General features: G+C 42.2%; 2 long non-coding RNA genes across 2 annotated transcripts in view; both read right to left on the reverse strand.

The window, feature by feature from the left end:
- LOC125184567 (uncharacterized) overlaps positions 1–26,131 on the reverse strand; it is a 151,898-nt gene that overhangs the window by 8,549 nt on the left and 117,218 nt on the right. The window lies entirely within an intron of this gene.
- Positions 10,145–26,131, reverse strand: part of LOC125184565 (uncharacterized) — an 80,118-nt gene continuing 64,131 nt past the window's right edge. The window contains exons 2-3 of the long non-coding RNA XR_007168782.2: positions 10,859–10,953; positions 10,145–10,710 (exon numbers count right to left, since the gene is read on the reverse strand). This is a non-coding gene — a long non-coding RNA (uncharacterized lncRNA). The remainder of the gene's footprint in view (positions 10,711–10,858; positions 10,954–26,131) is intronic.

A 26,131-nucleotide genomic window follows, 5' to 3' on the forward strand; every position in this document is an offset into this window, starting at 1 on the left:
AAGTATCAGGTTGATGAGGTTGCAGATTTTTTAACCTCAGTGAGAAACCCCATCAGACTGGGAGAAATCCTCATTATCCAGGCTACAATCATGAAGTCCAACATGCTGTATACAAATCAATGCTCAAAGAGTCTATGTGGAAATACAGAGCTTTTAATGCTGGTGACCCAGCATTTTACTATGAGGGTAAAATGTTGGTGAGGGTAAAATGCTGGTGACCCCATTTACTCTGAGGGTGGTGAGGCAATGGAACAGGCTGCCCAGAGAAGCTGTGGATGCCCCGTCCCTGGAAGTGTTTAAGGCCAGGTTGGATGGGGCTTTGAGCAACCTGATCTAGTGGGAGGTGTCCCTCCCCAGGGCAGGGGGTTGGTATTAGATGGTCTTTAAGGTCCCTTCCAACCCAAGCCATTCTGTGGCTCTGTGAGCCAGCACGAGGTACGCACAAGGCCTCTGCAGTGGCTCGGATTGCACCAGCACTCCCTTTCTGAGAAACAGCACTGATAACAGTCGTGTTCCCCTCCCTACGCCAAAACTGGCTTTCAGTTCCCCCATGATCGGCAGGTTACAGTGCATGCCATGACGAACACTGACCGTCCTCCCCGTGGGAAGGAGTGCCTTTCACCGGCGGTGATGTATGGCTGGACACGTGCAAAGTGCTGGCAGCTGTGGAGCTCTGGAACTCTTCAAGATAAAACACACTTTCTGAAAGTAAGATTACTTTTATTACTGAGCTGATGTGGAACAATTCATTTTATGAGGTATCTTTTCAAATAATTTAATTATCATATTAGCTGTTTTCATAGATTGTATTCTAAGGGCACAATTTTGTGACTGGATGAAAGATTGCCTCTCACCAGCTTCATTGTACAAACAGCCTGAAGCTCTCTCTGCATTAAATATCTACCCAGAAGTGGGCTGAATGTGTCTGGGAAGTGGAGAGATACTTTGGAAACAAAATGAGCTCTTGCACAAGCACTGTTTTTCGAGAGTTTTGTTCAGACATTCACATTTTCTAAAATAGCTAATAATCCTTTGGAGACTGAAAAATGAGTATTTCCATACTCTGTTTAATACTGATCAAATGATTTCACAATTGTTTATGGTCAGTATAATTTTGCTTTGGCTATATCAAGGTCAATATTAAAAATCACAAAAATCTGTGATTGCATATCTGGAAAAGTTCTACCTTTCCACATGAAATATAATGCAACACTGGGAATGCCAAAAAGCATATCTCTACACCTTATAAATGGTGTAGTTGCAAAAATTATTAACCTATGGAACTTGAAGCTAGAAGGGTTATAGAGAAATTATATAGGGCTATAGAGAAATTGGTCAATAGCATTGTAATCAAACTATTATTATTATGTATTCTAAAGTTATTATCCCTTTAAGTGATAAGGGAATTAAAAATGTCATAGCACAAGAACTCCGAAATATTCCTAGTAAAGATAAAACAACCCCTAGAAGATGCAATCCACTATATGACACCTCTGTATTTCAAAATGATATTACTCATTTTTTTTCTTCCAAACATAGTTTCAGCGTGGTTGGAATTTTGATCACAATATGATTGCATTTATCGAAACTGCATTTTGCAGGTGAAATGATCATTTTGGAAGAAGTTTCGTCAATACCTTCCCTTTTTCCTCATCTGCTGGCATATCACACTCGCAGGAAAACTATCTCCAGTGTGCTGGAAAAACCTGTGGTGGCCACCATGTATTCTATTCAGAGAGCCCCAGAGGGCGTCAGACACATAAGCTACAGCTCCATGTTGTCAGCCGGTTGTCCCTTGCTGGGACATGGGTCTCACCATAATGGCAGGTGACTGTAAAGGAACTGCATGGAAACTGTTCTTCCTTTCCAAGTGACCGCAGCTGCAGGAGCATTGCTGTTTGCTGAAGTACTGAACTGTGCACTCAGAGCAGGCACTCCAATATGCTAACCCAGCTGTGCGCCACTGGACACTTCATTAATGAAATGAAGGAAGATTGCAGATAGCAGGGTGACACTAACATTGGCAAGCTGACAACCAAAAGTTGTCTGTACACACCCTCAGCTGGACTCACTGTCCTTCCTTTGACCCTGAGCTCCTTCCTCTAGCTTTGAGTAATGTGTGTAAGCACTCCCAGCTATTTCAGTATATCTTCTTCCTATTTTTCTTCCAGCATAAAAGATACTCCTCCCTCACTGCTCTTACTCATATTTGCCTTCCTTCCTTAGAAGTGAACACAACTTGTTGTGGTTGGTGAGCCTGAGCTCCATCCACTGGGAGAGATTCGTGAAATAGTTGAGCCCAGATCTGCAGAAATATTCATGTGCTCGGTTTCCAATGCAGCCTGTAAGAGTCAGCACTCACCCTCAGCCCTCAGGAATGGCAGCTTCTGCCATGGCATTAAACTCCGTACCACTTTGGTAGATTGTGATATCAACATCCTCACAGCTGGAAGATTTTTTTTTTACAATATCTCAATGAAAAACACCTGCTGAAAAGCATGATCCTACACTACCTGCAAACTGTTCTGTCTAGAAGGACATGTTCTTTGTGCTTAACCTCCCATATGATACCAAAAAAAAAAAAAAGTGGGGGGGGTCTGTGAAGTCTTACCTAGCTTACTGAATTTCCCAGGGGATTATGGCTGAACTTCTCTGGGTGAAACGAAGTATGCAATGAAGTCATTTGCCTTTTCACCCTTTGAAGTCTGTCTCTGAGGATTATACTTCATACAGATGTTTGGATGGTCACATGAAATCTAAGCCATTTTGGGAACATGAGATTCTTATTATTTCAGTCTGATATCTTAAGTACATCACTAGCATGTTTTACGTTCGGTTAGATGTGCCGGAACTGGCATACACCTGAAGTTGATCCTGAGATGCCTCCTGTTCACAGCTGAAGACACCCAGAAAGAAAAGTGGGCAAGGGGAGCCATCCAGTGAAGGACCAAAACAGGTCTCCAGCTACCCCAGCATTTGGTAGTACGGCTGGGAAAGAAAAAAAAAAGAAAAAAAAAAAAAAGCCCATGGAGCTTTCCTTCTTGCCATGTAAGATACCTTAATTTCACCAAGTATTCAGACTGAAGAGATACTGGCTCCAAGCAGAGCATCTGCCAGTGGCAGGATCACCACTCCTGTGTCACTCACACAGGGAGGCAGGTAAGAAAAAGCTGTGTGTTAATCTCTAAAGCTTTGTATGCAGCCAATAAAATCCATAAGCAGTAAACCCTTTTTTTAGTTTTTATTCCTCAGACTTTTACAAGTTGCTACAATCAATTGTATAGCCTTTGCAATTTAATTTCATGTTTTTTTGGGGTTCCCACTGCCAGTAGTGGAGAAGTCAAGGATGGCTGCAGAAGACAAACATGGGGGGTATTGCCACAAATTGCTTTTTACAGCAGCAAAAAGCTCCTCCATGTTTCTACATGGGAAAAGTCTTTAATGCAAAGACATAAACCTCTGTGATAGATGAAATTTCCCTAAGTAGCTGGGGAGCAGAGAGAAACCCAAAATTACCCCCTGAATTATATGGTGTGTTTCTGTCTGAACAACAAAAAAGACTGAGAAAAAAAATGAAGAAATTAAAGACAAATGCAAACAATTATCAAGTGTGTATGAAGCTTTTCATTAATGTGGGACCAAAGTTACACAGTAGCATATACAATCAGACAAATACACAAACTGCCAAATAAAAATTGCATTGTGGGAAACAGAATCTTAATTACATTTTTAAAATAATGATGGTTCATTACATAACAATTTCTTATGTTGCTGCTCTGAGATCCTATCCTAAAGTTGTCTGCATCTAAAAATCCAAGGACCAGAGCAAGAATATTAGTGGTGGCCAAAAGGGAAGGATTTTTCTCTTCCTCGGTTTTTTGTCATGGAAAAATATCTAAAAATGAATGTAAGTAACGAGGCAGCAGCTTGCAAAAATGCAAAGTCAAGCTTACCTGCGGCCCACCTCTACACCAATCTTGTTTACCCATCAACACCTCAGGAAAAATTTCTTCTTCATTCACATTCCTCAACAGCAGCCTTTATTATATGGTGTACCACATCCTAACATTAATTAGCACTTCACTGGCAGGCTAAGTATCATTTTTCAAAAGGACTGCAATTAACAAAATAAAACAAATCCCTTTTTAGTTCAAGTAGCATTGCTTCTTTCCCCCTCTTCAAAGTGATGGTGTCAAATTGTTGCTTTCCTCTCGCGGTTTGCCGTAAACTAGCAACAATGGAAATATTTTCCAGTGCGCGACGGTTTTCACTTGCCTAATGCCTTTCACCTGAATATTTTAAAGCACTTAGCAAAAGCAAAGGGTGGGGAAGGATATTGATTTTCTTTGATTTTTCTTCAGTTTATATGAGGAGTTGCAGGCAGAGAGGTGGTAAGTAACTTGCCTCAGGTTACAGAATGACTCATCAGCAGAGTCAATAATAAAACCCAGTCTTCTGGAGTCTCTGATTATTCTGTTCACAAGATAATCCAAAAAAATGCGATGATTTCACTTCAACTCAAAGTTTGGTAATGTGTGTTTCTTGGAAAAAAGTGTTCTGTTTGTGTTGGGGAAACATCCTGGTTTATTCATTGTGTTGATATAGTAAATTGCTAGCCCGTCCAGTGCTGGAGAGTAGTGCCAGTGACGTTCTGGGCTTAGAGTTCGTGAATGACTCTCACACAGTCATCATCTTGAAAGCTGTGTGGCAAACTCACAACTGTGAAGCCGCTGGAAAGGGCACAGCAGTATTAGTCTGCAACAGCTGGGAACCCACAGAGTCTTAATGGCAAAGAACGAAGCATAGTCACTTGAAATAAATACTCTTTATTTTTTTTTCATGTACTTGTTTGCAATATGATCTTCTCTCTGTGGAGGAATGCCTTAACAGAGGCAGCTTAAAGGTTTCTTTCCCTATCTTTGGAAACAAAATAACTGAAAAGAAAAAATTGACTTGAGCTCTTACATATAAAACCAGCTTAGATTTGTCATTAAAATACTATGGCTGAAAAGTGTTGATAAAACATAAAAATATTGACTGGCAATATTAACCCTTGTGAGCAGTCTGAGATCTTTATGGTATCATGGTCTTTGGAGAGGATTTTGTGGCTGGACTGGCTCTCCTAAGGGGTGGCACGGGCTTCCCCATGCTGTGGCTATTGCAGGCCTCCCTGAGGAGCACGAGGACCTGAGATTGCCACCCCAGAACTCCCACAAAATCTGATGAGAGACTTGCTGGTGCTGTCTGTTTTTCTGAGGCATGTCTCTCAACTGGTTTTGTACTTAGAGGTGGGTGAGAAGAATACAGTATTGCCTCTGAAACATAAATTTCTCTTTTGGACAAAAATTGTATTTTTTTTTCCATAATAAAGAAAGAAAGAAAGAAGGGGAAAAAAAAAAGCGCTCCCCAGTAGTGTCTCTAGAAGGCCAGCCCCATTTTCCTGGGGGAGCTAACAAGGCAGCAGCTTCAATGACTTGTCCTCACAAGACAATTAAAGGTTTTCAACAGACTTCCTAGACCACTAAATAATCTTAGACCACCACAAAGAAAAAGACATTTGTAACATTCAGATCATTTCTACTTCTATTTGAGACGAAATGCAGCAAAGCCACGTGGCAAGTGGTGTTGCTGAGCCAGCTGCCAGGTAGTACCTCCAAAAGCCTCCTGATGCATCCCCTGACATAGCAGCTGGTGGGATGTGCACATTGATCTACCCAGGCCTCAGTGAACTCTAAGGTTGGTCCAAAATTGTGGTACTTCAAGAACTGCTTCAATTGCTGATTGTTGCTCCGCAATTCTATACTTTGTCCTCCTTTTCAAGACTTTCCTGAATTTGGGTGTCCTGAAAGCTATTGCAGATAGCACCATATCTGTGCTTTGCAACGAACTTTTAGGGCCTCCGTGCGGAGAAGGGTGCTGCTGACAAGCACAGTCCCCTTCCCATTAAATACTCCTGCGCTGTGAGGAAGTATGACTCCTAGTGGCTTTTTAGCCCATAGGAAGAAGGGTGATGCTACTTCTCTCTTTAACATGAAACTTGTCCCTTGGGCAGACCTTGTGCTGCACACCTTGGAAAACATTCTGACTTTTCAGGACCCAGACTTGTATGGCACAGCTGGGTCTTAATCAACCCTGTCACACAAATCTCTCAGCTTCATTTCTATACCAAAGTTTTTGTTTAAAAAAAAAAAAAAAAGATCTGGGAGAGACATCACAAAGGGACTAAAAGCTGTACTGGAGGTATCTCCCCTGCGGGCATTATTCCTCTGAATAGGGCAGAGTTTAGCGCAGGTCAAAAGAGAACTGCTGATCTGGAAAAAATGGTGCATGCCGGAAAGACCCCGCCGTCACACCCAGCCCCCCGGCTGCGCACCCCCACCAGCCAGTGCCACAAAAGGAAACACAAACAAGGATTAGCTGCAAAATTGTTATTACAGCTCTGTGGAAGTAGCATTATTATGACGGTTATTATCACGCTCAGGTCATTAAAGACTGCAGCTCTGTGCCAGAGATGTGAAGCAGCAGCTTCAGAGATGCTCTTGGGAGTGATAGGTCCGTGCTGCCTCAGGCTGCTCACTGTTGCATTGCTTTCCAGGCAGTCTTGTAAAGTAGCCTCTGATAACGCATTCTAACAATATTTTACCATCAAATATAAAAAAAGTCATATTTGCAAAAAGCTGAAAATGACGCTATCTTACACAGCACGTGTATATGTTGGGCAGTCCAATGGACATTGCTCTGGGTTAGCTTCAGTGTATATCCCCTTCTAAAAAGAAAGTGTACTAAGAAAGTCCCTTTACTTTGTTTAATTACATCATGATGTGCACTATAAAACTCTATCCTAAAGGCATAAACTATGTTCAGGGGTGAACAACGTAACAGGCGTTAGCACAGTAGTGGTGGGACAATTTTTTCAACTGTCAGGTGTTTTCTACCAACTGTAGATATTCCATACCAGCCTGCTACTAATCTCTTCCCTTCCCTTCCCTACTAAGGCCTTCCAGCCAAATGTTAGATAAGGCCACTGGGTGTAATACTAACTTTAGCAGAAGTTCCAGGAAGGAAAGCTCTGTGATAATCTGCCTGGTTAAAACTTCCCTGAAATGAAGGTCAAAATGCCAGACTGAGTTACATCGGGCTAAGGGAAGGGACACAGCCAATCTCCTCCACCAGCTGGTTCCCAGAGACTCACACTCAGTGGAGAAGGGTCAGGAAAGGAATGGAAAAATACTGAGTGCTGTTTGGATTTGACTCACCCCCATCTTAAACTTCAGGTTTTTGGCCGCATACCTGGTGGGTGTAAAATGTCATGTAAAGGAAATTACAAAGAAGCAGGGAAGTAAATCATCACCCTGAAGACCCAGCCAAAGCGAGGGCAGTGAGCAGTGGACATCATCGTTTCTTCCAGAAGTGGTCTCAGAGATGCCTCTCATCCCTGCCATCCCTTCCTTTTAAATTCTTTTTTTAACAAACAAAACCAGCAGAAGACCCATTTGAATTTACACCACCAAGCCTAATTTACCTGTTGACAAGGCAAAACCTACACTGATATTATCTGTCCTTAAAGCAGGCCAGCATGAGGCTAGCTATCATGCAGGAAGCACTCAGTGACGGGAAGCATTTCCTAGATGGATCTATTTCAATAAGAGAAGAAGCACCCTGCCATCTTGACATCTAAATGTGGTAAAAGACAAAAAGCAACGTAGCCTCCACTGGCGTGCTTCATCCCCACAGACCGAGGTGGTGAGGGCAGACTGATCGTGTGGTGTTTTACACTAGAAACCTTCTCATCCTGGGGTCTCTGCTTATGCAAACACAAATCTTAGATGTCTAAATACATTTAAAGTCTGCTTGCACTGTTATATCTGTAGTGTTCTGTGTGACCCTCTTAAGCACTAGCTGTATGTATTGAGGTTATCAGAAATGGAAGACCTCCATGTCACCTTGTGTTATTAAAAATCCCTGTAAAATAATACAATAGTCACTTTACAGTAATACTTGCGAAGATACACTTGGAAAGCTCCCAAGATCTGTGGAAACAGATCAAGAAATAAAGATATATATATTTAACGGGTGAAAGAAATCCCGTAGTATATAGCCTGCATCCATCCAGGAGAGCCAGGAAACTTGATCTGTAAACTCCTGTAAGCGTGAATGGGGGTAACTACTTCTTTATACACAGAGGAAATCTTGTGCTTGTTAGACAGAAGGAGTATTCCAAAGCATCCCTCACCTGGTTGTGAATCTTGCTTTTCCATATACTTTCATCTTGCAAAGGAAAAACAGGCTTCAGCCATCCTAAGGAGATTCCTGCAGACTGCATGCTAGTGTACACAGCAGGGCAGTCATGACCGTAGTGAAAGATCTGTATTTCATTGGCAAATATGCTTTCTGCAGTACCACTTGCCTTTTGAATATGTTTGAAAAATACGCGCTAGAACAGAGTGTTCCTGTTTGCTTTTCACACTGACAATTACCAGAGCTCAGGTTACAAGTACATTAAGTCCCCTATACATATGCCAAAGAGAAAAAAATGTGCTGCTTCCAACGGAATATGGGCTTTCCAAAAATCTCTTCCTATTCCCATCCGGGGCAGTGTTGCTCCCTGCATGATATTCTCCCCTCTAAAACTGGGTAAAAGAGGGTGATGATGGTTCATACCGGGTAAGCCTGGTATTAGTGGGCATGGGACTATGCTTTCAGAGAAAGTGTTGTCTCTGTAAGAGGAAAGGAAGAAAGCAAAAGTTTTGCAAGACGACACAAGTCCTAGGGTAAAATCACACCATGAGAGTGAGCGAGTAATGAAATGATGCCCTGGTTTTAAGCAGAGGCTGGGCCCTCCTTGAACACAGGTAATAAGAAAGCTAAGTTATAAAATAACATTGGAATGTCATATGCTTCATACATGCACGCCTTTGAGGAAGAAGTCAAGCAAAGGGGCGGGAGACCTGCAAAGGACCTGCAAGGATGAGCAAGGAGCTCTTGGAAAAACTCAAACAGAAGAAGGAAGTACACAGAATGTAGAAAAAAGGGACAGGCCGCTTGGGAGGAATACGGGAACGTTGTTGAGAGAGTATGCAGGGATGTGACAAGGAAGGCTAAGGGCTACTTGGAATTATATCTGGCAAGAGATGTCAAGGACATTAAGAAGGCCTTCTTCAAATGTATCAGTAGCAAAAGGAAGACTAGGGAAAATGTGGGCCCACTGCTGAATAGGGTGGGTGCCCTGGTGATGAAGGATGTGAAGAAGGCAGAGCTACTGAATTCCTTCTTTGCTTTAGTCTTTACTGGTAAGGTCAGCTTTCTGGAATCACAGGCCCTGGAGACAAGAGAGAAAGTCTGGAGAAAGGAGGCCTTTCCCTTGGTCAAGGAGGATTGGATTAGAGATCATTTAGGCAAACCTGACACCCACAAATCCATGGGCCCAGAGTGCTGAGGGAGCTGGTGGATGTTACTGTTAGGCCACTCTCCATCATCTTTGAAAGGTCGTGGAGAGCAGAGGAGGTTCCTGAGGACTGGAAAAAAGTCAAGATGTCATCTCTAAGCATGTGGGGGAGAAGAAGGTGAACAGGAGTAGTCAGCATGGATTCACCAAGGGGAAATAATACTTAATGATCTGACAGTCCACTCCAGGCATCTCACCAAAATGCTCCAAACTGCTTCCCAGGGATCCCTCCCCATATTTACCCACTGTAGACTGAATTTATTCTCCAACCTCTGGCTCCCAGCTATGCAAAAGGAGCAAATTGGCTGCTGCATGTTTCCTCTACGTGTCACTGGGCTGTTTTTAAAACCACATAAAACTACTTTGATGGAGCTGGACTCAGCCGAGCAATCCCTGTGCTTTTTGGGAAGACTGAGCTAACGTTGGTACACAGTGTTGATGTCTCCACCTGCAAGCAGTGCTGGCTTTTGAGCAGGAACTCAGGTAGTGGATTTAACCAGTCTGTCCTGAGAGGAGGATGAACTTAAAAATGGAATTCCAGCTTTAGAAATTATTTCCAGGATTAATGACAAGGGATATGTGAGCACCAGATCTACAAAACTGCTATGGAGCATTCAACAGAATTTACACCTCAAAACATGCACATAGGAAACAACGCTTCTCAGAGGCTAAGTTGTTGTCTAACTCTGTAGTAAAGTATCAGAGGCACGTCAGTTTGGAGAGAGAAAGCCTCAGATGATCTGATCTCAAATGCTATGGATAGGAAAGGATTCCTACTTTTGTTTCCTTTTAAAGAAACCTAAGGCACATCAGCCTCAATAAGAAGAAAAGTTAGCCTTTTCTTTTTTTTTTTTTTGATATTTTATGTATGTTTAACTTAACATGACATTGGGAAAGATATTGATTCACTTACATCAAATTAACTTGTTGAACATTAACATTAACCAAGCCCAGTAATTCCTGTCAAGCCTCACGTGTTAATAAGGACACAATTATACAATCCTGGTCTATGCCACTTTGAGTTAATTAGAGCACAAGCCTTAACAATGTGTGACACTTCACGCACAACAGCCACCTTACTACATCCAATACCCATTTGAGACACCGAGTTTAATTTCAAGCTGTGGGGTTACAGCAGAGCTGGCAGATGAAATGTGTTCAGGAGTGCAAATGATGACCCTGGGAAGATGCAACAAGCATCTAGGGGTGAGCCCCCGCATCCCACTCTCCGCTGGACCCATGTGCCCCACTGCTGCCTTCCTGCCCTGTGGGGAGGAACAGCACAATGGTTACATTTTTCTGAATCTTTCCATCCGTTGACATTAACACTAATTCCTTTGATTACTACAGCTCAGACCATTCTTCCCCCACCCTTTTTTCCCCTCTTTGTGCTGCCGAGAGCGCTTTACTCACTGTCACTGTTTCCTCTCTATCACCCATTAGTCAGCCAGCTCTCCCTGGTTGTGTGGGCTCTTCATGTGAATGTGAGAAAGCAGGCATGAAGAAACCTAGGAAAATATGAATACAAAACCACAAAAATAATGGCAGGCATCGCTGAGTCCAGGTGCAGCCATTGAATATGCATTTAACTTATTTCTGAGTTATCTTAGCATAAACTTGTGGTTGATACCGTCACTGTTGTCCTGGCAGACTCATTATGCTCTGAACACTGTGCCTTTTTTTTTTTTTTTTTTAAAGAACATCCTAGGAGATTCAAGTCCCACCTACCAAAGATATTCAGAAGAAAACATATTGCTGCGACATTTCTTAGGGAACTTGACTGCTGCTTATTCATACGTAAAATATTTATACCTCATTATTTCCTACCAGCCTTTCTTCTCTACTGCTCTTTTTCTTCCTCTCATCCAAAGAAACCCTGCCTGAAGCCACTGGGACAACACCCTCATCCCCTGACAGCTGTGCACCAGGACCAGCTCTGGAGGCCTGCTTGGACTGCTGGGGTGTATTTGTGCACAGCCATGCACCTCAGACACCAGCTGCACCCCTGTCCTGCTTCCCTTCCCTTGTGCAATGGCCACCAAAGCTGCCTGGTGGTGTGAGGACGAGATGGCTTGTGAGACACACACTGGCTAAAATTTATTTTTATTTTACCCTCCCATTTACCCTTGTGGGTGTGCAGAGGGAAGAGCACGCGAGCAATGCTGTGGAGTGCTGGTCACACTATGGCTCCTTCAATAATAGTGACTTACTAAAGCAGATCACTCTGATTTAGTGCGGGGTACCAGAAATCCTTTGGATGGCTGCTGCTGTATGATCTCATGCAGACAAACCACCTGCTAGTGGGCTGCAGAAGCCATAAATTGGTCCTGGGGATGTTTGGATGAAAAACCGTCTTCTCTGTTGTCCGAGGAGATCTGATTTATCTGGATAAAATATCTATTTACTGCACATAAATTACCATTAACATATTAGCTTAATAATAACTTCCACTAGTAGCTCCTGAGCTTTCTATACTCCCATTTTTGTGCGGATATATGCACCCACAAATGTGCAAACTATAGTGTGTTGGAGAAAAATACAAGCATATACAGACCATATAAATGCTGCTAATAAGGTTCATAAAGGATAGGAAACCAAGCCCCACTAAAAAAAACAGCATCAGAAACAGATAGCAAGGAAGATTTAAGGTCAGTTGTATACTTGTTTATGGTCCCAGTTCAATTCCTCTTTTTTTTTTCTTTTGTTTTTTTTTTTTCTCCCCAGATTACAAATTTTGATCGTTCTTAAATTCCAGTGTTTTGATTTTTATATACCTCTAACAAATTATTAAAAGCCATTTCTGCTTTATTTTTAATCCTTCATGGATCATTTTCAGAAAAAAATAATATTGATGTTCTAAATTTTTAATTTTTTCCCCTCTCTGCCCCCCAACTTTTTTTGCCATCATCTGCAACAGAAAATCTAGTAGGCTTGTATAATCTCTTTCTTTTTCCCACTCTGCACCTTTTCTCCTTTTTTTTTTTTTTTCAGGTTCTGAAAAGCCATACTGGAGAGAAATTGTATTTTTCAAACCTTAGAGAGTTGCAAAGTGGCCCAGAAAAGAAGCAGAACCCCACTCTACCTGGGATTGTTCAATTCACAGCAATCATGAGCAAAGAATATCAAAGAGAAGTAATGATAATGCTGCCACTGCTGCCAAGGTAATACTCTTTTGAATATTGCCAAATAAAAATAGCTGCAATGATTCAGAATGTTTCTCGGGAACACATTCCTCTTCTTTCGTTAAACATGCATGAAAAAGAAAAACCTGGCTTCTGCAAAACAATTGTGTTTCATTAGAAACGTTAAGCAAACTTGATGATAACATTGCACAGTGCATTTATAAAAATGCAGGCCAGGAGATGTGCTGGCCAGAAGTGAGAACCTACTGCACCTCTCAGCTCTCAGGCAGAGCTGGTGCTCTTGGAACAGATCTGTGCTGCGGAAAAAATACACCTGACCCTTCCCCATCCACACCAGCATCGTGCCAGCTCTGTGGAAAGCTTGCTGGGGTCTGGATCCAGCACGGCTCCCTTTTAGTGCCCAAAATCAGGGGTCTTTGACTGCATTTCACCTCAAATCTAGCAGAAAACTTATTCCTCAGACACAGATACTGTGCCAGTTTCGAGATAGATATTCCATTTTGTGTTGGTTTTGGATGTGAAACCAACATTGGTCTGATCATGGAAACTGAGTTGCAGCTTTAAATTTGGAGAGGCACTCGGCTCTCCTGAATGCTTTTAAATGCTCTCAGTCCTTTGGATGAAAAATGCTCACACCTGTTTTACCATTAGTCACTTGGCAAAATGGTGGCAAAAATGCTACCACTGTCTCCAGAGGACCAAACCCCAGGGCTAACCCTTGCTAGATGCATAGCTTCTTCTTGAACACCCTCTTCATTGTACTAAGTACCCAAAGAAAAGGTAATTGTACAATTGAATCACAGTCCAAGTGGCATTTTCTTTCACTCCAAACAAAGCCACAAGGTTTACATATATAAAACACAGCTTCCTGCACCATATTATTCCGAGGGTGTTTTCAGGCAAAATAACATGCTGGATGCCAAGACTATGAGCCGCTGACAGAAAATCCAGCTATCATTAATGCAGGTATCCATCCTCCAGTGGAAACAGACTCCATCAACAGCAGACAGTCATGGCTTTTAATATAATTCAGCGGCAGATAATACAAAGCAGCACTTTCACAACTGGAGCATGGATGAAAAATGACACAGTCCAGGAACATGAAAAGTAACAGGCCTGGCGGGGTGAAGTCCTGACTGGCTTTAACTGGAAAGCCTGTTTTCTCTTGAGCGCACGTGTTTGCCAACTTCAAATGGCACTTACTATTTTTGGTAAAGTTGTTGCAAGCCCTCACGCATGCTTCGTCCAGCACCAGTTCAATGGTATATGATAATCATTTGGTATTAAATGCTGGCAGCAGAGCCAGAAGGTTTCCTTCATGCATCCTCCTACAACTGCCAAGGCAATCAAATTAATACTGTTAACAGCCCGCCAAGTCAACCAGCCCACTAAACTGTCCCGTCTTAAAAATGAAACTGAGACATTCATATCAAATCATGCCGTTTCCCCACCGAGTGCGATCGCTGGACCCCAGCCAGCAGGAATGACTGCTATCATCATATGATGCCATGCGATGGCTCTAACGAGCTGACATTTCCTGTTGCTAAATTGCCATGTCTGAAAGCCAAACCAAATAGTGTTCTACTATTGGAAACCAGACGATGGTTTCTGACTTTTCCTTTTTCCTTCTGTTTCCTCGCTTTCAAAGTTTCTCCATCCAACCCTGCCTAGATAAAGAGTTGAAAGCTGCTCTCACACCATATGGAATATATCAGACTGGTCTGTAAAATGAAGCTGTCTCGTGTTGCTTCCCTAGGCCCTGTTGTCTGCTCTAAAACTGAGCCATTCCCGTGTTAATGGGAACAGGCGGCTGCCAGGAGTGAGCAATGCTGTGGAGGCGACACACAGCTGCCCAGCCATAGTGTTGTGCCCAGGGTCCACACCTGAGCTTGATGCCAGCCCATTTCCCTGTCCTCTGGCCACGCATTTCAGCAATTAACAACAGTGGCAGAAGAGAGATTTTAAATACCCTTTCTAGGATCTCAAGGGAGTCAGTGGAGAGCATTCGAGTTACTGTCATTGTTACATCTTTTGGGTCTCCCGTAATCACCACTTGGTATAGTGAAATGTTCACGCCTCTCTTTAGAATAATTGCCTTAATTTTTCACCATACATTTTTCATCCAAAAGAATACTATTTTGGAGATCAAATCACCTTTGCATGTTGAAATCATTGTGGTCTCAACATGGTGTCAGTGATGTAGATGATTCTATTGAAGCAGGAACACAACAGATACACTCCAGGAATACCAACAAGAAGAAAAATTACAGGCTCAGGCATCCCATGGCAATTCAGAGCTAAAAAGTAACGTTCTGTGATAGGTTCTTAACACATGCTACTCAGCATGGTTAGCAAGATACCAGACAAATATGAATTGAACAAGGAAAAAAGAGATATTTTGCCAGAAAGAGGATGGAAAGTGGGAAGAATAGCAGAAAAGTGATCTTATTTTTATTTTTTATTTTTCCACTCATATACAAAAGGTATGGGGAACTGTAATTTTTCTAGTTCTCATTTGCTATGCTAGGGTATAGTCAGAGCGGGGATTTTATCTAGCTGCACCAAGCTGCTCTGTTAAGACTATGAATGAAATAGGAGCCTGTTTAGCTGGCAGCATAGTTTTCTTCATAGCCTTTACTTTTGCTCTCCAAATGGTGTATGGATTTCATGTACCTCAAGCTGTACTTGCAGACTTTTTCCTAATCCGCTGCACTGGTAGTTTTGGCTATCCTCCATCAACTTAACTATTAAGTCTCAAAAGTCTGTTATACATTTTATAGACTTGGGGGAAGCTCATTTTTCTAGTGTGCAGGCTACTTGCAAAGGGCTGACCTTCATCTGTTCAGTTTGGCTTGCTCTCTTTTGAAGTAACACATTTCATGTTAGCAGCACTAATAACTAATAAAAAATTATTTCACTTATTTCTTTGGAAGAGATCTAATTTGAGTAATGAAAACTCTCTACCACAGGAAAGTGTTTCCTCTGGCAGTAACACGCCCTATACAGCAGCAACACTGAAAAATCCTTGCTTGTAACAATCTATAGCACTGGTAGGCACTGAAAACACCTTTACCATTTCCAGTTGTCTATGTCATGAGCTGAAGCAAGTCTCCTCTTTAAGGTTGCATGAGGTGACAAAAAAGGTGAACAAAACCATGAACACTAGGAATAAGAACTCTTCAGATTTTGCTAATTTAAGAGGTTTTCAACGTAGGCCTTTTTCTGAGAAGGAAAATAAAATGGCGGTACCCCAAAGGTATCTCAAATAGACTTTTACCTAGGCTTTTACTGTAAGATAATCTATTCCTTCCCTGCCTGTTCTGGGATACAGAGGTCAGTGCACTGTAGTTCAATACGATCACCAAGTATGTCACGTGTTCCTTATAATTTTGAAAGCATCCACTTTGTTCCTTTCTAGTGTGACAAAGATTTCTAGGAGGTTTAAGGGATATTTAAAACTATTGAAGAAAATAGGTACTGGCTCAGATAAAAATAATTTTCTTCTCAAAGCACTGAGAAGGGCTACCAATGCTACATACGGTCCTTCTTCCCACCTCAACCACTTTTCTTGGCTAGGGATTTCTATTATCAAGACACTACAATCTAAGTTACAAGCCTGTATGGTTTCATGGAACCAAACCAGTCATCTGCCTTTGTATTTAATTAATTTTCATCTTCTGGAATTACTAATTAGGAAAAACAGATATTTTTCCTAGGTAGTGACACATTTCATTAAACCTGACTAAAAGTCCATGGTATACATAATAGATGTTTTGTACTCTGCAGTTTAAACAGAACTAGATATTGTGTCAGACAATTAGAAAATAATATTCGCATTCAACCATCATATAGTTTTTGTTTAAAAACGTTGTGTAACAAATAGTAAGCATAGATATAATAGTGTACACAATGCAAATAAGAATGCAGGGTTGGGTAAATTAGTCCATTTAAAATAGGAAGTGTCCCAAATCTCAATAGGGTACTGAAAAAACAGTTCAGGACAAATTTGCTTAGCTTAGCCACAGGGAGAATTATTTGCAGTTGTTATGTTAATACAGATAACATGTTTTTCAGCAAGTGGGCTACGATGTACGCTACTTTGTGTTGACACTTTGTTTTCTAATGCAACAGCTGGGTTCATATGGAATGAGTTTAATTACAAGAGGTGATCTTTCAAACTACTGTTTCTCAGAGAAGTTCCGGAGAAGAAAATGGGATCTTGGTATTAAAGAAATGCCCACAGGATTAGTTCTGTTCTCTATTGGCCAAGAGGAAAACACATGAAGAAAAATTCAAGCAACTTTCCACTCCTATTTTCATGATGCTTGCATTCATTAACAGGCACACGTAGACACACTGACCTGTTGCTGGAAGGGTGAGTACACTGAAAAGAATGAGAGAAGGAAAGTTACATCCCAAGCTGACAATGTCTTTTAATTAATTAAGAGAATGCTAGGTCATTTCTGAATAGGCTTAGTGTCAAACTCATGCTTCCCTCAGACTCTGGCAGCGTTTACAGCATGTTGTTGATAATATAACTTGAGGTCTCACTGGCTTTGACAGCTCCGCAAGGGTATTTTGGAAGGATTTAGTGTTTTTGAATAGCTCATTTCACTAACCCATAAAGAAACACTTTCCTTCAACACAAGCACAAGTGGTTATTTTCTATACTTAATAAGGCCAAGGTAAAGAAAACCCAACTGCATATTTTTAAATATTTTATCTTTACACAAGCCTAGGTTATGCAGAACACAGAGCCATATACATACTTTCACAGAGAAGGTAATAATATCTGACAAAATCTCAAGAACTGCCTAACCTGAATGTCAAATTATTCAAGAAGGATTTTTTTTTTTTAAAAAAAGGCACAACAGAAGCATTATTATGGATAAGAAAAACCCTGTCAGATGAAAAGCTGCATCTTCTGCTTGTCTCTAGGGTAGAGAAGCATCAGAAGGTCTAAAACTTCTGTACATTTCCTACAGCACAACACATAGTATTAAACAACCACTTTTCTTTGAAGTATGTGTGGAAGATCTATGCCTATAAGTGGTTCTGTGGCCATATACAGGGCCCAACTATTTACCCTAGAGATTTCCTTACTTACAGGGTAAGTGTGTGGGGAATATGGAGAGACTGAGCTGTAGGAGTTAAAGAATTTGGACTTTTCCCCACGCTTCTAGCAAGTTTTTAGATGTCCCTATTCTGTGGTAGACTTCTCGTAGTGTACTGAAGACTTTTTCTATCCACTACAATAAAGTCCTCTGTAACCAGTATTGTAAAGTTAGGTTTCACTTATTTTCTCTTATTCTTGTTCTTATTTATTCTTATTCTTGTTCTTATTCCACGTGAGAGAGTTTAAAAATGCCTCCATGTTTCACATAGGTTTTCTAACATGAGATGAGAGACATGAGCAGACTAAAGACTTCTATGAAATATGTTACTACAGAGTGAAATTAACATCCAAATCTCTAGCTCATCTGCATGTACATCCTGGGGAAAGAAAAAATAAGAAGTAGAAATAATTATAAATAACCATGATCTTCTACTTCCTGGAATTCTCTTTTTTTTCACTAGTCGCTGAGTTTTTTGGTTGTTATTTTTTCATTTTATTTAGATGAAAGGTCATGGTGATGTCCTATCTTCATCACAGTACAGCGCGTATGTGTCCCAACAACTCATACATCACTGTACTTAGGAAGCTAATTAAAAATACAGTAATTTACTACTAGCTTTGGATTTCTTTTAAATTAACTTTCACCTCTACAAGAGCGTTTAAATGCTTTCTCATAAGCACCCAAGACCTCTTTTAGTGGATCAGCAGAGGCAGTTGTGTCCCCCTTTCACTGGGGCTAAGAGTAGTTTCAGATGTTAGCATCTTCGTATCCTGTCCTGCACTGTCCCAGTAGATCTGGGATCCATTTAGAGCCCTGCACTTAGTCATTACGTTAGTCATAGATGATGAAAACATTCTGTTCCTGTTAGCCGTCCAAGCTCTAAATCCCAGCCCTGGAGGATATGCAATAAATACAACACAATTGTGCACAGAGAGAGCCCGGCTGGGTTGGGTAGTGCAGGAAGTGCATTGTGTGATTAATAAACACACATGAAACGCTTTTTAACGGCAAACTTCTGAATCTGCAGAATCTATATAACCTCCCCTAAGTTTCCTAGCATGACCTTCAGGGGCATTAAAAGTGAGAACTGAAATGCACCAAACAGGATTCCACCTCAAATTGGCACCGTGGAGCAGTGCATGTGGCATTCCTCAGTCAGCTGTGTTGATACGCATTTATGCTAGGCAAATGTGGTAAAAGAAAAAAAAAAGTATTCCAAATGCAATCATAAAACATATTCTATTTTAATCACTGTGTTTTACAGAAAAAGACTGTAAGCGGGCATAGCCAAATGCAGTCTCCATAGCTTTGACCAAGTACAAACACTGAGTGTACTTTTCACTTCCAGGATTTTCTGTAGCCTTTGACAAATATCTTTACTCATTGTTTGAAAATAAAGGATAAGCATTGTGGTAAGACCTGTGAAAGGCAATCAAATTAAATGCCATCCATATAAACCTGAGAAAAAGCTGAAAAGTCAACAATGCCTCCATCAGAGAACTGTTACAACACTTCACTGTTATAATTATTATAATGTTATAATATCTTCCTTAGCAACAGCCTACAGTTTGTTTAAGCTAAATAAATTTTAAGAGGTTGACATTGTGATGATTCAGTGCATAATATAGTTGGGTGCTTGTTAAGCTACAAGTAAAATTTAATCCCATTTCATTTCATAAATGACACCTGATTAAGCTTGCCCAGCATGTCATATGCCAGAGAAGAGCCACCCTGATACAAGAGCTGAACTGACTGAGAAAAATGATGGGAGAGGGCCGAAATAACAGCCACCATAATTCATTCTTTCAGTTAGGATAATAATAATTCAGTTAGAAAAGGAGGTGACTATTCCTGTCTTGCAGAGACTTGAAGAAAGTGACTTTCCCAAGGTCACCCAACAAAGCAAGTACTTGAGTCCAAACTGATAGGATCCTACCCAATGCTCTCCCTGTTAGGTCACAGAGGATGTGCTTCATTTTGACATTCCTTTGTGTGCAATGAATGCACACTGTATCTCCTCATTTCAATTCAACATGCTTTCTGTTTGCATTTTGTAACTGAAGCACCTCGTTACGGTCTTGTCACAACCTACTCATTAGGCAACAAGTAGTTCAGAATGCATCATTATCCTCTTTGCACTCATGTTTCACAACACTGTTGGAATTTGCAGCCCCTAAGCATTCACAGAACAATTTATTTCACTGTAGAAGTTACGCCAGTAGTTGTGGAAACCCCATCGCTATGTTCTCCGGAGGGCCCCCAGCCCCAGATCCCTGGTAGCTGGAGTGTGGTGCAGCCATTTCACACCGGGACTTCTGCAGCCATGAAGGGGGTTTGCATCTGGCTCTGCTCTGAAACTTCCTCTAACTCAGCCACAAGTCCATTCACCTAAGTTTCTGCGGTTGTTAAGCTGTTAAAACGTAAAGGTTGGCATTTTTGACAAAGACTAGCTGGGAAGGTGCCTGGCTTTCAGTGACAATCCCTAATACAGATATTTTTGTGATTTCCTAAGAGAGCTGTGTTCAGCTTCACAAAAAGCAAACAACCTGAGTCAGTTTAGAAAATACAGGAGAGGATTGCTTGGGAAGGCCATGAGAGCACACGTTCACGTATTATCAGAATAGCTCTGGTAAGGCCCTTACACTTGTGTACAACACAGCTGCACTTGGAGACGCTGAAAGAGAGGTGCGTGAAGAGGCAGCCTGTATGACCTCGATCTTTTCCAAGCACTTCATTTATCCCCAGCGCAGCACTAAATCCAAGAGATTCCTGTGGCCCTGTAGTAAGAGCCAGCTCTATTACAAGCATAGCTAAATCTTCACTTTGGTATCAGTCATGCCGTGGTCTGTTCCCCTGCTTTACCATCTGGAATTACAGAGCAGAGGCCTGAGAAGTTTCCATGGTGGCTTCAATAACAACCAATTGCTTCTCTCTGACTGGGAGCCATCTGATCTGTTTTGTATTCAAAGTCTTTGCTGGAAGGAATTATGGTTCTGTGAATATTATTGTGTTCTTACTCACACATTTATTAGATACAGAATATTTTTACTGAGCACTTCTTAGAATCATAATAAAGCACTTTAACACTTTTATATGCTTTAGCCAGCCCTGGTCTCTGCCTTGGCAACTGCGCCTTCCACTTTTTCCCTCCCCTTACCCCCAAATAAAAGAAAATAATGATATAATTCAGGAGACAAATGCTGAGAGTATCAGCAGATGTGTTTGAGATCCTCCACGTTCTCTCTGACTCAGGGTCTTATCCAAATCCCCAGATGAACTCTATGCAACTGATTTCACTGATTTGAAAGGGTTTAGATCAGGCCTTTTTCACTGACCTGGGCAAGTCCCTTTGTCCCCTCTACTTGGCATACACTTTTATGGAACATGGATGGCAACAGGAACCCTTCTTCAAACTTCTTGCCTGGGAGCTGCCACATAACTAACCACATGTTATTAGGATGACAGACTAGGAAACAGTTAACAGTCCAGCCACTATTACTGCAGGTTGAAAAGAAGTATTTTTGTTTACATTTCCCTATTGCTTACAGCACTCAAAACTAAAAAAAGAAATATGTGATGATGAATGATGTGTTTATGTGTTTGTTTCCCACCCACATTTTCCTACCATAAAGAAATAATTCCTCACCAAGAAATGCGGGATTAAGAGCAAGGTGTCAAAGGACAGGACAAACGTTAGAAGCCTCTTTTGCATGAGGGCTCTGTTCTGCAATTTTTGGGACTCGAATGTGAGGAAGAAGCCATTCCTCTTGCTCTGTTAGGGCTGCTGCAAACATGCTTGGCACCAGTGGTGGTGGGTGGTTGGGTGTAAGACCCTCTGGGAGCTCCTCACTGTTCCTGGAGAAGGTACGAAGCTATGCTGGCCCACTAGGGCTAGCGGTGGCTCCCCAGTGCCGGGAGGCTGGGCTTGCAGGGGCTTTGCTGCTGGGGGATTCCTGGTCTCTCCTCATCCTGCTGCTCCGCATGCCTCTGCCTGCTTGCCGCAGCCCAGTCCTCCAGCTCCACTGATTTATTTGTTTCCCAGCGCAGAGCTCTCCGAGACCAGCCCTGAGCCACGGGTGAGCTGCAGGATAGCCAGCAGAGGAGGAGAGCAGCAGGCTCTCCATGGTGATTTTCTCCAGCCGTCACAGGGCACGCTGGTGTCATGACGGGAAATGATTGCCTATCTGCACTTTTGGGAGGGCGCGTTAACAGCTTGTGGCTCCGTTCACACTTCCATCCGTCTCCCTTCCCCCTTCCCTTTCTTCCCCTCCCCTTCTCGCTCTCTTCTGCTGCCGGATGCTTCAAGGAAAATAAAATTTATGGAAGTGGTTCCAAGAGCTGTTTTTTCTGCGCTGGTGCTAGTCGGTGCATGCTCCTCTCGGGCTCAGCCCTCCCTTCCTGCTGCTGCCCGGCTCCCAGCTTGCTCACCCCATACCAAAGACAGCTCACATTTCCATTCACTAGCTGCTCCTCCTGCACCACAGCCCCCAGCTCTGGGGAGCACAACCTTAGCAGTGCCAGGTACTCGCAGCTCCCTGCCTCTCACACCTCCTTATCGGATAAACTTCCCTTGGTTTCCGCCCTGGGAAAAGCTTGAATCTCAAGTCTGCTCTGAGACAAAACAGTAAATGATGTTAACTTTCTATGTGTGAATGAGCAATAAGAGAAAGGCAGGACCCCTTGCTTCCTTCAGCCTCTTTTCCTTCCTCAGTGTGCCACAAAAGTATCTCGCTTTTGTGGATGCCAAAATTCATTTTGCCGGGACTTCTGAACTTGCTCTGGTCATTTAAGCCCAAGAAACAACTGCAAAGAGCAGTTCCTTCCCCGTCCTCCTCCTCCTTTCCCTGCTCCAGACTCTCCTACATCTTTGTCCCTGTATTTTCTCCCTGTATCCCACTGCAGGGCTTTTGGATTGCTCTATCTCTGTCGGTGATAAGATTGCAAAGTGCAGAACTTGCAAACGCTATCATAGAGGTGCTTTATGGTACCTTAATACATCTTAGCATTGATCACATGGCGATAGCTGTTGTTATTAAGAGTACCTACACGAAAACTATTTCTTTTAAGCAATGTTAAATATTTGTCATGATTGATTTTCACCAAGAGGGATCCCCAAATGGCCTAGTCTGAAATAATAGCCAACAGCCTGTAAAATATTTCATGTAACAAAATGATAAGTACACAAAGAATGTGTTTATGTGACTATAACAAATATAAAATTGATATTAAAACGAGCTCAGAAATTAAGATCCTGTCTGACAGGAGCCAGCTGGAAGTGGTTTTCTGGAGGTGTCCTGGAAACCTGAAACTGGAGCAACAGTGCCAGCGGGCCCTGGGACCAGGGACACTTGTGGTGCCGTTATAAGGATTGCCCAGCTAACAGACAGAAGCAATATGAAAACAAGTCCGTTTTTAAGGCTTGTTTCTTGGCCTTCCATCCGCAATGATGTCTCACCTCCAATATAGCCAGTGAGTCATTCTGCAATTATTGCTGCTGTCGTTCTGGTCCAAATTGCTTGGAGGAAGGGAAGTACTGATAGAGACACTTCAGAAGATTAAAATAACTGTGTCTGTGATGCTTTATAAAAGCTTTGCTATAAGGAACCCACTTTCCCCATGATTACTTTGTTTTGAATTCACTTGTGCAACACATTCTTGGAACAGTACAGTTTGTCTCTGGAAACGGGAACTAGTGACAGGAGATTCATTATAGCCGGGGAATATTTTCTTTAAAGAAAAGCTGTCAGGTCAAGTCAGGCTTTTATATTACTGTTTGTAAAACAAGGTGTTTACATACCTGTAAACCTACCACATTTTTATTTTTTTATTTTTTTATATTTTTTTCTAATGAAAGTCACCTTTAGAGAACTAGGTGGAAACGGTGCTTTGGCACTGGAGGCAGAGCACGAGGAGCAGGAAAGGCCAAGTGGAGGGATGCACTCCCCTGCCCCATCCTCCCTTTGCAAGGTGCCAGCACCCCAAACTTGGCTGTGAACCCTGCCAGCAGCAGGGATGTGCCACAGGGAGCTGCATGCACAGCCTGCCCCAGCAGTTCTGCCCACGGGTGCAGGGCCAGATCCTGCCACAGCCATCCTGTGTTTTTGGGGTTACGTTCCCCCTCTGTGCCCCACCATCTCCAAGGGGCAGGACAAGGTGACACACAGACATGTGGCAGGGCAGGAGCACAGCCTCTGCCAGCATAAATCATACATCTGTCCCCAGCTCCTCAGGAAATGCCTGAGCCTGTCTAATGCTAATAATTAAGATACTCCAGATGATAAATAAAAGCGCTAGGAACTCACCCTGCTGTATATTCCTCCTCTGGAGGCAGCTAGCCAACTGCTTTATCTAGATTATCATCTCTGAAGGAAAGCATTTATAACTTGGCAGTTGTGGTCAATGTGTTTAGACAATTCAGTCAATGAATGCCCCTGAGAAAGCAGGAAAACTAAAACAACAAAATGAAGGCAGAAGGATGCAAGGGCAATGCAAATCCCATTTGATAAACTGTGTCTTTAAACATCGCCTAGTCTCTCTGGCCCACGGTGAATTCATGAGGATCGCTGCTTTCTTGGCTTCGGAATGTTTTGCCTTCCAAAGGTGAAGGAAAGCAGGCTTCCTGGATAAACAGTATAAATTAATATATTAAATGTTGAAACCAGAAACAGGAAAATTGGAAGCCATGCAGGAGCTCTGCACTTCTGCTTTCCTCACTGCAGGACTGGCAAAGTCAGCACTAGACATTTTTATCCTGGAGTGCACGCTCCTGCCCCCTAATTCATCCCGCCCACCCCCGCGAAAACAAAAAGCGTGTTCAGATAAACACAGACCTACTTGCAAGCCTAGGCAGACTATTTAATTAAGAGCTTCCAAATGGAAACCACACACCATTTCCCCAAATTAGGGCTGCTGCATATGAACCCTCCAGTCTGCCTTCAGATAAAATGTGAGGGATGTGTCACCCCCTCAGATTCTATCCCCTGAAACTTCCATCCCCGTGCAAGGGACCCACAGCTCTACCAAATGCCCACTGTGCCAGCTGCTGGCTGGGCTCCCAAGGGCTAGAGGCAGCTCGGGGCTGGGATCTGCTCCCTTCCCTGGCCTGACTCTGGTCCTGGTCCTTCTCCACCTGGCCCTCCTCCTGCTGCGGGGAGGAAGGCTCTGGAAGGCAGCAATTAGTAATCCCACTGCTACCAGGAAGGATCACTGGGAAGCATAAATAGGGCCACTGTTTATATGCAATTTAGAGGAGGAAGTTGTGTTGATTACAGTTCTTTTTTTTTTCTTTCTTTTTTTTTTTTCTTTTTCCCCCGGAAAGCTGCCAAGCTGCCTACATAGCGAAGGTCTTGGTTTGTGGGATTTGTAGCACCTGGGTGAGGAAGAACTTCACGAGATCGTTATGCACAGTGGAGGTTTTTGGTTTTTTTAGGCATTTACCTCACCACTATTACACACATATATAATCCTGCATTAATGAGCTCCACAGCATAAGAAGCAATGTCTTTTTAATCAGTATATACTGAATTTTATGCTTACATCGTGGTTTGTAGGGGAAGTACCTTGGACTTTCAGAGTGATTGGTTTGTCTTTTTCCTTTGTCTTAGTGGCATTCAAATATTATCTTATGCACAAAGATAGTCCACAAAGGTCCCTTAAGTTTTCAAGGGATAGCTTTTCCAAGTGTCATGAAAAATAAATTCATACATAATCCACAAAGTAGTCATCATAAGCATAGAATTAGGAATAAGACAGTATGGGTTTTAGAAAGGGGATTGCCTCCTTAGCATGGCAATACAGCTCTCAAGAAACTGTTAGCAACATTTAATGACCCAGAGCCCTGAGATGAAGAGAAAATAAGGATCACCTTCTCTTTCTCTAGAAGTGCAGTTCCTCAGAAAGTCAGAGGACTATGCTGCTGCTGTGGAAAACTGTGGGCATGGTGACCCCAACTTTAGGAGGTAGACAGAAGCTGGGGGGTAATTACAAATAAAACAGTAAGAAGACAAATGCTAAAATATAGAAAGTAGAAATGGGGAAATCAACTTACCTATCTATCTGACCGAAGGAAAAAATAGATGCCACGGGGGGCAAATTGGAAAAGAAGCACAATTAAGAATTTCCCCAAGTTCTTATGAAATATTAATGCTAATTTTTAAATAATACTCAAAATGAACTATATTAGGCTAGAGGACAATGACAAAGTATCTCTTTTGGAACACTGTCTCATACTTTTCATTGCAAATCTGAATGTGAAATCAGTCTCTCATATATACCAGCCATTTCCCCCCTGGAACTCACAGCCATGTGTAATTTGGCTGGTTCATCTAACCACTGAATTAAAGGGAAAAACAGACATGCTGTAGGGTGCAGGAATTATTAGCGATGACATGTATCACATTTGGAGCAGTGGGGCAGAATGACAACAT

This window comes from Anser cygnoides, chromosome 4 (assembly GCF_040182565.1).
Source record: "Anser cygnoides isolate HZ-2024a breed goose chromosome 4, Taihu_goose_T2T_genome, whole genome shotgun sequence".
NCBI classification, from domain to species: domain Eukaryota; kingdom Metazoa; phylum Chordata; class Aves; order Anseriformes; family Anatidae; genus Anser; species Anser cygnoides.